This window comes from Triticum urartu, chromosome 7A, assembly GCF_056163025.1.
Source record: "Triticum urartu cultivar PI428250 chromosome 7A, HENAU_Tu73, whole genome shotgun sequence".
NCBI classification, from domain to species: Eukaryota; Viridiplantae; Streptophyta; class Magnoliopsida; order Poales; family Poaceae; genus Triticum; species Triticum urartu.
This window is the reverse complement of record NC_141879.1, coordinates 587,148,525-587,163,847: the sequence shown is the minus strand read 5'-3', so window position 1 is coordinate 587,163,847 and position 15,323 is coordinate 587,148,525. Positions and strand designations below refer to the sequence as shown.

At 48.8% G+C, this 15,323-nt stretch overlaps 1 long non-coding RNA gene across 1 annotated transcript; it reads left to right on the top strand.

The window, feature by feature from the left end:
• Positions 1-11,229: 11,229 nt before the first annotated feature.
• LOC125522567 (uncharacterized) lies at positions 11,230-14,776 on the top strand. The gene is made up of 5 exons (XR_007289833.2): positions 11,230-11,546; positions 11,829-11,910; positions 12,306-12,485; positions 12,777-12,821; positions 12,928-14,776. It is a non-coding gene; the product is annotated as an uncharacterized LOC125522567 (long non-coding RNA).
• Positions 14,777-15,323: the final 547 nt, after the last annotated feature.

Sequence of the window (15,323 nt, the reverse complement as noted above, 5' to 3'; positions counted from 1 at the left end):
ATACTCGATCGCTTGTGCCAGATACATGGCACCCCCGAAAGGCCAGCCAATCACACTAACAGGGATTGTTGGGTGTTCAAGCAGGCAGGCAAGTTAAGGGCCGAAAACAGAAACAAGGGGCTGCACAGCGACGACGAGGAGCCCAAGCCGCCGAACAACAATGGACAGAAGGGCTTTCCCCCACAAGTGCGGACGGTGAACATGATATACGCAACCCACATTCCCAAGCGGGAGCGGAAGCATGCGCCACGGGACGTATACGCGATGGAGCCAGTCGCCCCAAAGTTCAACCCATGATCCTCCTGCCCGATCACTTTTGATCGAAGGGACCATCCCACTAGCATCCGTCATGGCGGCTTCGCCGCATTGTTTCTCGACCCAATCATCGACGGATTTCATCTCACAAGAGTCCTCATGGACGGCGGCATTAGCCTGAACCTGCTTTATCAGGATACAGTGCGGAAAATGGGCATAGATCCCTCAAGGATTAAGCCCACAAGAACGACCTTTAAAGGCATTATACCAGGTGTAGAAGCCAACTGTACAGGCTCAGTAACACTTGACGTGGTCTTCGGATCCCCGGACAATTTCTGAAGCGAAGAGTTAATCTTTGATATAGTCCCGTTTCGCAGCGGCTATCACGCCCTGCTCGGACGAACCACATTCACAAAGCTCAATGCGGTACCGCACTACGCATATCTCAAGCTCAAGATGCCAGGCCCTCAAGGAGTAATTACGGTCAACAGAAACACCGAACGCTCCCTCCGTACGGAGGAGCATACGGCGGCTCTCGCAGCGGAGGTACAAAGTAGCCTTCTCAGGCAATTCTCTAGTCCGGCCATTAAAAAGCCAGACACTGCCAAGCGCACCCGGAGTAACCCACAGCTGGACCGCCTGGCACACTCCGAGCAAGCGTAGCAATGCGGCCCCAACCCCATCTTTCGCGACATAGCGAAACCAGTACCTCGCGTACATAACTACGCCCTTGAAATACCATGGGCACAGGGGAAGGGGCACAATAACGGCACACCTAAAATATGGCTTAAAACGTACTAGGGGCTGCCGGATTCTTTTTTTAATTTTTTCTTACTTTCAGGACTCCATACTTCGGACGACCTGTTCGGCAATTCGACTGCCGCACAAATGATGCAAGATCCAGGGAGGTAGACAAGCCATGCCGCATTATGGAACTCCTAGGTGGTCTCTGTTACGAGCGGTATACCTGTTTTAAATACAATTCTACGGCCTGCCCCTGGTCAGGACATACTGAATAGTCCAATATCTTTTGCTTACCGCACTATTTGCATCGTTCGGCTTTCATAAGTAGCCTCTCTATAAACAATGCATAGCTTTTTGTCTATTTTTTTGCATTATCCTCTTTTCACATATATGTTTATTAAATGACATGATTGCACCCGTACACCATGGTACGGCAAACACGCCAGGGGCTTCAGTACCCCTCATTATGGTGTGAGAAGTCCGTACACTTTCACAAGTGCGGCACCCCGAACTTATAGCACTATATGCATCGGCTCCGAATCATGATTTGGGTCAATAGTTGGGTTTGCCCGGCTCCTATGTTTTGGTGCCTTATGTTCCGCTCTATCGGCTAAGGTAGCACTAGGAGAACCACTGCGATTGTGCCCCGGTTCAGCTGGGTTAAGCACCTCAGTGGAGAAAGCTAAAACTGACTGTCATGATGTGGCGAGAGACCGGTCGCTGTTCGAGAGGTTTTTCAAGTCCCTAAAGGCTTATGCCGCTTCGAGCGAGGAGCTGGCTTTGTCCGGCCAAGGCGTGGATAGCGCACCGAACTCGGTCTTCCGAACTAGGGGCTTCGCCGAAATTTAAAATTATAAAGTTCTATGGCTAAGTGAGAGTGTTCAAGCATTATAGTCCGATTGCCTGGTTCGTTGTGCTGAGCGCCTCCCTCGAAGGACCCAACCATGGGAAAAAGAGCGCTCAGGTTTATCCCGAACACCCCAGCACTAGTGGCATGGGGGCAGAAGCCGACGACTGGCCATCTCTCAATTTTTGATAAACGACCGCACAGAAAATAATATTTTAAATTCAATAAGCATTGCTTAGCGCATATGAACAAGTTTTCAGCGCATAGGATAAACACGAGCGAGTTCATTCAAAAATTACATCCTTGGTACATTCATCTGCCACAAGGCGGGCACCCGCAAGAACATCCTTATAGTAGTTCTCGGGCTTGCGATGCTCCTTCCCCGGCGGCGGCCCGTCCCTCACAAGCTTTTCACCGTCTAGCTTACCCCAGTGCACCTTTGCACGGGCAAGGGCCCTACGGGCACCTTCCATGCAGACGGAGCGCTTGATGACCTCGAGCCTTGGACAGGCCTCCACCAGCCGCCGCACCAGCCTGAAGTAGCTCCCAGGCAGGGCCTCTCCGGGCCATAGCCGAACTATGAAGCCCTTCATGGCCTGTTCGGCCGCCTTGTGGAGCTCGACCAGCTGTTTCAGCTGGTCGCTCAAGGGCACAGGGTGTCCGGCCTCAGCATACTGAGACCAGAACACCCTCTCCGTCGAGCTGCCCTCTTCAGCTCGGTAGAATGCGGCGGCGTCGGATACGCTGCGGGGAAGATCTGCGAATGCCGCTGGAGAACTCCGGATTCGGGTAAGTAACAAGTAGTTTACTTTTATATTTCTGCTTTGCATAAAGAATGCCTTACCCGCTGCTATCTTCTTCATCTCCTCCAACTCTTGGAGGGCCTTTTGGGCTTCGGCCTTGGCAGACTTGGCAGTCTCAAGGGCCGCCGCGAGCTCGGACGCTTGGATCTTTGACTCAAGCTCCAAACTCTCATGTTTTTTCATGAGAGCCTGAAGCTCTTGCTGCACCTCACCGACCCAAGCCCCAAGTTTCTCTCGCTCGGTGTGCTCCGCAGACGTTTTCTTTTCGTCCTCGGACAGCGCCTGCTTGAGGGTCGCCACCTCAGTCGTGGCCCCTATAATAAGTAGTGCAATCATGTTATTTTTTGCAATCACGCCTCTCTATAGGCACTTTTTCTGTAAGGTATTTCCTACCTTCTTTTTCCTCGAGCTGCCGCTTGGCAAGGCCGAGCTCTTGCTCGGTCCGCTTGAGGTCCTGTTTTAGGACACCCACCTCCGCAGTCAGTGCGGCGGTGGATAGCAGTGAAGCCTGCACACGCATATTGACTCTTTATTGTTAGACTCCTGCGAAATTTACTAGATCCTCTATTCGGCTTTTCTTTCCGAACGCCAAACAGAGTATCAGGGGCTACTGTCTATGCGGTACTATTTTTACATATTTTTACTTACCTCGAAGCCTGTTAGAAGGCTAGCGCAAGCTTCAGTCAGTCCGCTCTTGGCGGACTGAACCTTCTGGATCACCGTACACATAATAGTACGTTGCTCCTCATCGATGGAGGCACCGTCAAGCACCTCCAGCAGATTGTCCGGCACCTCTGGTTGGACGGAGGCCGCCGGCTCAGAAGGCTTGCTCCTCTTGGAAGGAGTTCACCTACCGCGGTCCGGAATTGTTGAAGATTCCGGTGCAGTGTCTGGCACAAAGCCGGACTTGGAGCCCTGGGGGGTCTTGTCCCCTTTACTCCTGGGGTCCGGGAGGTCGCCTTGCGGCTCCTCCAGGACCACCTCCTCCTGCCCCGGAGCTCGTTGCGACGCCACTTCGGCGTCGTCCGCAGTGCTGGGGGAGACAGCGGGCGGAACTGAGTTCATGTCCGATGAATCCAGGGAGCCGCACGACGAATCGTTGAGTTCGGCCCAGGGCGGGCTGCATAATTATGTTCGACATTAGGGAAAGCTATGCAACAAAGTAACATCATGAGTTATTCTGATATCTGAACTTACGATTTTGCCGGACGCTTGGCCCTGTTTGGCCACTCCTCTTTGCCCTCTTCGGTGTTGGGGGCGTAGTCCGGCGGAGGGGTCTTCCTTTTCCTACACCCCTCGGCCTCCCCCGTTGGGGCGGCCTTCCTCTTCTCTCCTCCCTCCGCTGGGGGGGAGAGTTTTCTTCTTCCTCCTCCTCGTTCTCGCGGGAGGAGGGCGTCTCGGACTCGTCAGATGACGAGTCCGACACCACCACATTACGGGCACTCTTTCGAGTCCCCGTGTCCTTCTTCTTCTCGGCCTTCTTCTCCGGCACCACATAAGGCGCCGGAACCAGCAGCTTCACTAGGAGAGCAGGGGCTGGGTCTTCGGGCAAGGGAGCCGGACAGTTAATCAATCCGGACTTCGCCCGCCAAGCCTGTCAAAGGTAAGGGAGTTTAGATCCCGCATAGAGTCAAACTATGAAAAAACTTAACATCCTGTAAAAGGTGAAAATAGCTTACCTCGCTAGCGTGATGCTGCGAGCTGTATCCGCGGTCATCGGAAGCGGATGTGGGAGCCTCGGTGCCTTTGGTTAGCACCTTCCAGACGTCTTCATACATCGTGTCGAAGAGCCTGTTAAGGGTTTGGTGCTGCGCCGGGTCGAACTCCCACAGATTAAAGCCCCGTTGTTGACACGGGAGGATCCGGCAGACGAGCATAACCTGGACTACATTGACAAGCTTGATCAGCTTGCTCACCAGGGACTGGATGCATTTCTGCAATCCGGTCACCTCTTTTTCGTCGCCCCACGACAGGCCCATCTCTTTCCAGGACATAAGCCGCGTGGGGGGTCCGGATCGGAACTCGGGGGCTGCGATCCATTTCGGATCGCGCGGCTCGGTGATGTAAAACCACCATGATTGCCACCCCTTCAGAGTCTCCACGAAGGAGCCCTCGAGCCATAGGACGTTGGCCATCTTGCCCGCCATGGCACCTTCGCACTCCGCCTGGCTGCCGCGCACCACCTTGGGCTTGACGTTGAAGGTCTTGAGCCAGAGGCCGAAATGGGGGCGGATGCGGAGGAAAGCCTCGCACACGATGATAAATGCCGAGATGTTGAGGACGAAGTTCGGGGCCAGATCGTGGAAATCCAGGCCATAGTAAAACATGAGCCCCCCAACAAATGGGTGGAATGGAAAACCCAGTCCGCGGAGGAAGTGGGGAAGGAATACTACCCTCTCATGGGGCCTTGGGGTGGGGAGAAGCTGCCCCTCCTCGGGAAGCCGGTGCGCGATGTCTTTGGACAAGTATCCGGCCTTCCTTAGCTTTTTGACATGGCCCTCCGTGACGGAGGAGACCATCCACTTGCCTCCCGCTTATCCGGCCTTCCTTAGCTTTTTGACATGGCCCTCCGTGACGGAGGAGACCATCCACTTGCCTCCCGCTCCGGACATTGCTGGAGAAGGTAGAGGTGGGAAGTGCGGGCTTGGGCGCTGGAGCTCGAGTGCGCAGGAGATGGATAGGCAAAGGAGGAAGAAGGCGTAGGTAAAAAGGTGGATCCTTATCCCCTTATATGGGCGGATACGGTTGTGCGTCCCCACCAGCCTAGTAAAACTCGCTTGCCTCCCAAGCGCCGTGATAAATGGCGGGGTTGGGTTACCCACGTCCGTATTAATGAGAATCCCGTAAAGGGGGTACACGATCTCTGCTTTGACAAGACGTACCAAGGAAACCGCCTCGCAAAACATGCTGAGGTGGAAAAGTAAAAACGATTCGGGTAAAGGACTTGGCCGTAGTGTGATGACGCACTGCGGAATACGTCGGCAGATTTGATTTGTGTCAATATTATTCTCTCTATGGCAATATGTGGAAACTTATTTTGCAGAGCCGGACACTACTCTTGGTGTTTACAATCTTCTATGAAGGACTTGGAGGAGGAACCCGCCTTGCAATGCCGAAGACAATTTGCGCGCCGGACTCGTCGTCATTGAAGCCTGGTTCAGGGGCTACTGAGGGAGTCCTGGATTAGGGGGTGTTCGGGTAGCCGGACTATACCTTCAGCCGGACTCCTGGACTATGAAGATACAAGATTGAAGACTCCGTCCCATGTCCGGATGGGACTTTCCTTGGCGTGGAAGGCAAGCTTGGCGATGCGGATATTCAAGATATCCTACCATTGTAACCGACTCCATGTAACCCTAACCCTATCCGGTGTCTATATAAACCGGAGGGTTGTAGTCCATAGGCAATCAACTCCATATACAAAAATCATACCATAGGCTAGCTTCTAGGGTTTAGCCTCCTTGATCTCGTGGTAGATCTACTCTTGTACTACCCATATCATCAATATTAATCAAGCAGGAGTAGGGTTTTACCTCCATCGAGAGGGCCCGAACCTGGGTAAAACATCGTGTTCCCTGCCTCCTGTTACCATCCGGCCTAGATGCACAGTTCGGGACCCCCTACCCGAGATCCGCCGGTTTTGACACCGACAATCCCGATCAGCATCCAGCAATGGTGTAAGCCTAAGAACGAAGACCCTGAGGTGCTTTATGTCAATGATATGCAGAAAGATGATCTTTGGACTGAGCTGAAGGCAAATTTCACCCTACCGCCAGAGGAGGATCCGGAGAAGCCAGTTAAAGAGCAATTAATCAAGTCTCATGCTCTTAAGAAGATGGCAAGCATATTCAGGAGGTGGAAGAATGAGCTGAAAACGTTTGTCGACAAAGAAGAGACACCAGAATTCATCGGCAGATATGAGAAGATCAGAGATCACTGGCCCACATTTGTGGCCTACAAGACATCGAAAAAGAGTAGGAAGATGTCGGCGACAAACAAGAAAAATGCTGCAAAGAAGAAGCTTCACCATCGCACGGGGTCAGGTGGCTACCTCAAAGCCCGGCCTAAGTGGGCCAAGGCTGAGAATGATCTGCTTGATAAAGGGATCGAACCAGAGACAATGAACTGGCCAAACCGTTGCCGGACTTGGTTCTTCGGGGCTGGCGGAACCTTGGACCCTGTATCAGGGAAATGCGTTTGGACGGACGAGCAAATGAACATACCAGTCAAGAAGCTAAAGCACTATATCGATGCAGCGCAGCAAGGGACGTTCGTTCTAGACAGAGAGAACGACGAGCTCACAATGGCCCTCGGGAATCCTGAGCACCCTGGACGGACACGAGGCATGCCAGGCTCCGTTTTGTGGAAGGCTGGTTTTCCGGACGCAGGCGGTTACAAATGCCAGGAGAGGAGGAAAAAGTGGAGCATGCCCAAATTCAGACGCTGCATGAAAAGGTTCAAGCGCTAGAGGAACGAGAAGTAGCTCGCAGCAAGCAACCTGCCGAAACTACCCCCGAAGCTACCCCGCCATCTCAGCGGAGAAGCAGCGTGGCTTCCACCGAGCTGCTTCAGCCGGAGCATGTCTTGACGGCTCCTGCTAGCTACCCCATGGATGCTATCATGGAGTCTCAACATTGCCACCTTATGACGCAATGGCAGAATTTCAAAGTCAAGGCGGCTGTCGGCTCTGTTCGACCTACTGAACCCGGCCCAACTTTTCACTGTAGTTCGATTCTAGAAGGATATGCCAGGGTGACGGTGGACGAAATAACGGAGGGATTTGAGGACCTCCAGCTTGACTACCCTGCCGGTGAAGGGGAGACTCGGCTGGGTTCTTGTCTATTGACTCCATGCCTATGGCGGAAGGAGCTCATCAAGCTTCTGAACTGGACGCCTCTGCCTCCTCCTCCTCCTCCTCCAGCGAGTCAGGGCACTCCTCCTCCGCCTCCTCCTCCGGCGAGTGATCAGGGCACTCAGCCTCCTTTTCCGATGTGTGGCGGCACTCCGCCTCCTTCTCCGCCTGCGCCGACGCGCCCGAGCAGCCAGCCTCCTCCCTCTCCGCCTCGTCAGCAAGGGCAAAAGAGACCCGCCGCCGCTCCGGCTGCTCTGGCGCATCATAGTCCTTATCCTCCGCCTCATAAGAAAGGAAAGAAGACAGCCGCAGCCGCTCCGTCTGCTCTGCTGGCGCCTAGCAGTACAGCCAGAGGCGGGAGGCAATACAGATTCGGTCCTTCTCTGAAGACTCCAGAGAAGTTACCATACGAGAGGACCCCGGAGGAGAACGCGAAGATCGCGCGAGCCAAAGTGACGAACTTCTTTGAAGGGGTGAAAGCAAAGAAACATCCACCTCCGGAGGAGAAGGTAGATTCGGTGAAAGCGAAGCGCACTCTGGCTGCCCTGAAAAAACCAGCAAAGTCTCCGCCGAAAGGCAACTATGATCGCATTATTGCAAAGAAATTTGTCGAAGCGGAGCGGTCGGGAAGTACTGTCAGTGATCAAAGGATAAAAGAACGACGAGCTGGGAAAAAAATTGCCCAGCTCGGCGAACAAGCGAACCAATCGTGCCCCCCGATCAAGGTGTCTAGCGACATTGTCACTAATGATCCAAGGATGGTGCCCGGTTATAGCAATCTTGGAGATTACCTGCCCAACGATGTACATTATGATTTCTTGGAGGTGGAGGAACACAAATATGAGTACGTGAAGCCTCTCATCAAGATGAAAGATCTCTAACAACGATGATGCGAAGATTCCATGATTGGTACATGAAAACCTGCAGAGAGTCTGGGGGAGGAATACTTTGACGCTGGGAGTTAGAGAGGAGCATGACTTCGTTGGAATTGAACTGTTGAATGTTCTATTTGAGGAGTTCTTCCAGTTTTTTAATCAAAAGGCCCTCGATAAAGCAACGATCACTTGCTACTGTCTGTAAGTAGTACTACTTCTGTCATTAAGTCTCTCCATATATGTCAGCTCTTTCATTGCATGTATTTATAATTATCCTCACTATATTATGCAGATTGAAGATCACCAAATTGAAGAAAAGAGAAATCGGTGATATTGGGTTCATTAACACAAATCTCATAGATGCAACTGAAGTTAAATATCGTGCCGAAGATATCGAGGCCAACTTGCTACGATCGTTGGTAATAAATGAAAACAAAGATATAATACTGTTTCCTTACAACTTCAAGTGAGTGTTATTGTCTTGTGCATAATTGGTTTCCCTTATTAGTCTAGGTTATAGTAATGTAATAGATGAGTTATGCATGCGTGCACAGCTTCCACTATATTCTCCTTGAGATTAAGCTTGAGCAGGGACTAGTAACCGTCTTAGACTCGAGACGAAAAGATCCCCAGGACAATGCGGACATGACTCAAATGCTCGAGAAGTAAGTTAAATCGATCATTATCCACCTTATCAGCAACTTTGTTCATTTCCTGATATCAAGTAATTGTTTTCTTTATCTGGCAGGGTTTGGAGAAAATTCACCAAAAAAGCTCTAGGACTGCCGAAGAAGCTGCAATTTAGACACCCGAATGTAAGTACTATAGTAACATGTTCCGAGCATCTCCTAGTGATTCAAGCGCTAGTTTCATCAATACCATTTGGCATGCTTGCTTATCAGTTTGATTGACCTCTATTTCTTGTAAAGTGGTTGTGGCAGGAACAAGGGAATAATTTCTGTGGATACTACATTGGCGAGTCCATCCGCCACACGACCTGTGAACGGGGGTACTCTGACGAACAATATGAAGTCCGTAAGCAATAATATTCACAATTTTATTTTATTACCATCATTTGTGTTGAGTTTCATTTATTCATATATATATATGTGTGTGTGTGTGTATTGACCCCCTTGTTCAAATTAGATGTTTCGGATGCGGGATGAACTCCTAGCGCCAGATCGTATGCGAGCAATTCAAGAGGAATTGGCGGCATTCTTCCTTGACCACGTGATCGTTGAAGACGGAGAATACTATGTGGACCCTGTGTTCATATATAATTAGGACATTATATTGTAAGAGATAATTATTGTATATATGTAGCCGGTAGTGTCGGATAGATATACGAGAATTTGTTGTTCGACCAATCTCTCGGAGAAGGAGAGGTGGTCGATATCACTTCTCTCTGTATGCATATGTTCATGACGATCTTCTGTTTCCTTCATTTGCTTACTAGCTAGCGTGTCTAGTCCTCTCTATATATACGTATATATATAGCATCGACCAAGCACGGACATAAGAGAGGACACTTCTCTCTATTAATTAGCTAGCTAACACAATATATGAAACACCTAAATTAAACCCCCAAAACCCCCAACCCCCCCTTTCAAAAAAAACAAAAAACCCAGCCCCTAAAATGCTGACGCGTGGATGCCTATTGGTCCCGGTTGGTGCCACCAACCGGGACCAAAGGCCCTCCTGCCTGGGCTCGGCGCATCGGCCACGTGGAGGCCCATCTGTCCCGGTTCGTGTAAGAACCGGGACTAAAGGGTTAGGGCATTAGTAACGACCCTTTAGTCCCGGTTCACAAACCGGGACAAAAGGCCCTTATCAACTGGGACGAATGGGGTTTTTTCTACTAGTGCCTACTTGGGGTGCGCCCCTATAGGGCCGGCCGGCCTCCCCCATGCTCCTTTATATACGGGGGCAGGGGCACCCTAGAACTCACAAGTTTATTGTTTAGCCGTGTGCGGTGCCCCCCTCCACAGATTTCCACCTCGGTCATATCATTGTAGTGCTTAGGCAAAGCCCTGCGTCGGTAACTTCATCATCACCGTCATCACGCCATCATGCTGACGAAACTCTCCCTCGATCTCAGCTGGATCTAGAGATTATGGGATGTCATCGAGCTGAACTGGTGCAGATCGTGGAGGTGTCGTACCTTTGGTGCTAGGATTGGTCGGATCGTGAAGATGTACGACTACATCAACCGCGTTGTCATAACGCTTCCGCTTTCAGTCTATGAGGGTACGTGGATAACACTCTCCCCCCTCGTTGCTATACATCACCTAGATAGATCTTGCGTGTGCGTAGGAAATTTTTTGAAATTACTGCATTCCCCAATAGTTCGAGTCAATTGGTATGGCACCGCAAAGAATTATCCTTGAGCCCATGACCAAAACTTGTCTTTGAAGCAAAAGTACCATCAAAAATGGCTAATGTGAAAGAGTTGATCAATTTATGCATAATGGGGGCGGAAGAGTTCATTGAGAGAACAACACTCCCCTATGTCCATGCCTACAACTAAACAAGATATCAAGATGAGTATGGTGTGGTGTGCGATCGAATCAATGATATTTAACTCACACTACTAGGAAATAGCTTATAGATAGACGCCTACTAGTAGCGCGCTATATTGACCCACGCTACTGCTAATTACTAATAGCGCGCTGTATTGTCCCCTCGCTACTAGTAAATATTACTGGTAGTATATGGCAAAAATTACACGCTATTAATAATATCTCCCGTGTGCAAGACGTAACAGTAGCGCATGTAGTAAAACCTGCGCTATTACTAGATGAAAAGCTATAACGCAGGTGATACATCCCACGCTACTGCTACCCCGATCCACTCCCACCCCACCGAACTCTCTTGTGAATCCCTAAAAAAACTCTCGCGAACCTCACCCCCACCCCTTGGTCGACCTCCTCTCCCCCACGATCTCTTCCCCGCCGCCGCCACCCACGCCGGCCGGTTCCAGCGAGCTCCGGCCGCGCGCAACATGCCCCCAAGCTCCACCCCTCCCTCCCCCTCGTCCAGATACGTGCCTCAAGGCCTGCATCCTTGCCTGCGGCTAGGGTTTCAGGCGCCTCCCGTGTTCTTGCCGGAATCCACCACAATCGGCGATGGCGAGGCCGGCGCTTGCGGGATCCGTCACCGGCGTTGCCCCGGTAGGCCATTCCCCTCCTTCCTTGGTCGGATCCGCCCTCTCATCAAGGATGTACTGTAGCTTGCAAGTCGAACCAGCATCCCTGTTTCCATGCATGCCCCAAGGATGTACTGTAGCTTGCAAGTCAGTAACTCTAGAGACAAACCCTGTCACCGTTGCCAAGTGATACAGTTGGATGACAAAGTCTCGAGGCATTGGTTATGTAGACAAAGGCTCGAGACATTGGTTATGAAGTAAAATCTTGAATATATTTTACTTTCTGTTGTTTGATTTTGCCTGCCAGGTGCAGTGGGAGGATGAAGATGAAGAGGATGAAGCGGGCGACTATGAAGAGGTATTATGGTGGAGGCAAGATGCAAGGATATGTATGTTCTTCTGAACTTTCTTTGGTACCAGAATTTCATAACGTTGTTGTTACCATGTCCATGGTGAATTGTGTTTTCTGTTTTCTTTCACAAGAATTGAGATTTTAGTTGGTTATAAGGGCCAAAAAGGATAGAAATAGGGCATGATGAATCTGAACTGTCCATCAGAGAGCTTAGCAACCAAAGTGACGCTCTTACATATGCAGTTAGAATCCAGAAAATGTATTTGAACAATCCATGGTTCCATGTTTGGCATTTATTGGATAATGGACGAACAGTTCTGAATTCTGAAGCTGCTTTATTATTCAGCTAGACTGAAAAAACATTCAACTATTAATTAATTAAGCACATCAAAGATGGTATTTTACATGTAATTAAGCTAAGTCTGGCATCAGGTGCTAGACGGAGGAGAGATTCAGTGACCCCAAGGATGGACCAAACAGCAGCAGCAGCATCACAGTAGAACAGTAGAAGCAGCAGCCGCCGCGTTGCTACCACCGCCACCGCTGCTTGGATTCCATCGAGGCCATCTGGACTCGCCTCGCTGCCGCCGCCTGTTGGCCGTCACCATCAAGGTATCCCCCAGGCCCCTTCCCAATCTCTGCTCTCTTCTCTGTTCCGGTGGTGTCTGGTCCTCCCGCTCTTTCTGGCTTGCTGCATGCTGATTATGGGTGTGCTTGTTGTGGCGTGCGTGCGTTCGTGCTCGATGTGTCCATCTGCATACTTGTTCTGTAATTGTGTGCGTGCTTGCTAGCTACTGCTGGGCACTGGGTATTGGCCTTTGTTGTATCAACTATGATTTGCTGCTGACCTGCTGAGGTTGCGGCTAGTGCTAGGGAGTGAAATACTGACAATGTCATCTGCAGGCCAATCTTCAGTTGAGATTGGAAGCATCAATCATGTATTATTGGGTAAGCAAGCTACAAGCCAACGTCTTTACTGTTATAGGCTTTTAATGCACAAGTGTTATGTTTAGTTCAAGTTCTAATATTAGCATATGATGTATTTTGCAAGCAGTATGAGGATTCAGTAAATTGATGATCATTCAGTCATGGAGACGAGTTGATGAAAAGAGGCATGAATGCAACTTATGGGGCAGTATTTTGATCTCATCTCATGCATTCAATTATTCTTTGTCTTTATAACATGCAATTTTACTAATTATTTATATATACTTGCCGTATCGCCGTATTGCTGTTTCTGGAAATTGCCGTATCCTATATCGCCGTACCCGTATCGTCGTATCCGTGTCGCCGTATCGGTGCTACGTAGGTTGATAGCTTAGTCTTTTTGGATGGTCCTCTATCTGTATAGCATTACAAGCAACAACCACTGAGCCATGACAGTCTTTCTAGATCGTATTCTATCTACATACTCTTACAAGAAACATGCAACGAGTTATGATATATATTTCCATTCTCAAAATAACTATCTTTGATGCTTCTGAATATTTAGCTTTCAAAATGACTTTACCGAATATGTAAGATTCTATGCCTATAATTTTACTTTTTCACTCTTAATTTTTGCAATAGTATGATACTCTATGTAGTTTGTTCTTTATTAGGAGGAATTAAATTTACTGGAATAGTCTATTTTACACACACACACACACACACACACACATTATTACTTAATACATCCATATGAGATTAAAAAACGTACTGGTATTTATATTTTTGATATAATATAAGTGCACCTGCTCATACTTTTCAATAAAATCACTACATTGGTTTGAAAGTAGAAACTCCTCATTTCTTTCCAATTTAAGACCGCATTAGAGAATATACATAACACATCTATTTTATTGGTGTGACAAATTTGCAAGTGCAGTAGCTTAATTGTCACTAATATATGAAATGTTGCTCTAAGTCTCTTATGTCACATGAATGAATGTTATTACAAAATTTCCTTATAAATATAGTAATAAACGGGAAGTTGTCATGTCGACTATAATGAACAATGATATTTATAATGACCAAGTGTTGTTACTGCTGATGATTACTAGTAATACAACAATAATACATCCGCAACCAAGGGTTAAATTAAAATGACCTGACAATAAAGGGTACAATGTTGGTAATAATCTGCTGTTGCTGATGCCTTCTTGCTTGCTTGCTTGCGAATGACCTGGGAATTACTCCTACTTGGTGCACAAACTTTGCTTGTTGCAATTTTCCTCAAAAGCTTGGATTCAGAATCTATAATAAGATTTGGTCATGCCTAGCACTGTATCCTTCTTAAGTTGGGTTTTCCCCAATTTCTAGGATTGGTCTGTTAGGTACTCCTTATAATTCGTATATACTATGCTGCTGCTATATGCTTTTGTTTCTGCGGTTGTTACTTAGTGCTCTATAGGTTACTATTATACTGTACTAATGCTCCAGGTTCTTTTGAGTTCCTAATAGTGGTCTTGGTTCATTGTTTAATTCCAGGATTTGTGAGTTCCTAGTAGGGAACACATGGGCATGAAGCTACGACAGTGACGAAGACGATATCGACATGGGGCTGCGGCGATGATGATGACGACGACATCGACATCGACTCAGGGCTACGGCGGCGACGAAGACAATGACATCGTCATGGTGCTGCGGCGGCGGCGACGACGATGGCATCAACACCATCAACACGGCCTTGTGGAGGCGCCGACGCCAACGACATAGACGTGTGGCACATATTGTGTGTGTGTGTGTGTGTGTGTGTGTGTGGGTGTGCATGCGTGTGTGTGTGTGCACGCGCGTGCATGCATGTGTGCTTGTGCGTGTGTTAATTATCTACATCAGATATGTATGATTGATGATTAACTATATGCATAACATGTACGTATTGTGAAATGCATGTCATGTCTAAACTGAAATAGGTAGACTTTTTTTTTAAATCCTAATTTGTTACTAGGAGCGTGGGTGTATCATAGAAGCCCGACTGCTATTCCTTTACTAGTAGCGTGGTGTGGAATACTAGTAGTGTGGGGCACCAGCGCTACTAGTATGTCTGTTTAGCAGTAGCGTGGGGTAAAACACACGCTACTGCTAAAAAATAGATGTACGCTAAGGTTTTTCCTAGTAGTGTCATGCCTTAACTCGCGAAATCTTACTTCATCCAAGGGCTTCGTGAAAATATCTGGAAGGTTATCATGAGTGTTGACATAGTTGAGCTCGATCTTCCCTCGCCTAATATGATCCCGGATGAAGTGATACCGAATCTCAATATGCTTCATCTTGAAGTGTTGCACCGGATTGAGGGAAATCTTGATGGCACTTTCATTGTCACACCAAAGAGGCACTTTGTCACAAATGACACTGTAATCCTTTAAAGTTTGCCTCATCCATAGAAGCTGTGCACAACAACTACCGGCGGCCACATACTCCGCTTAGGTGGATGAGAGAGACACACAACTTCGCTTCTAAGAAGACCAA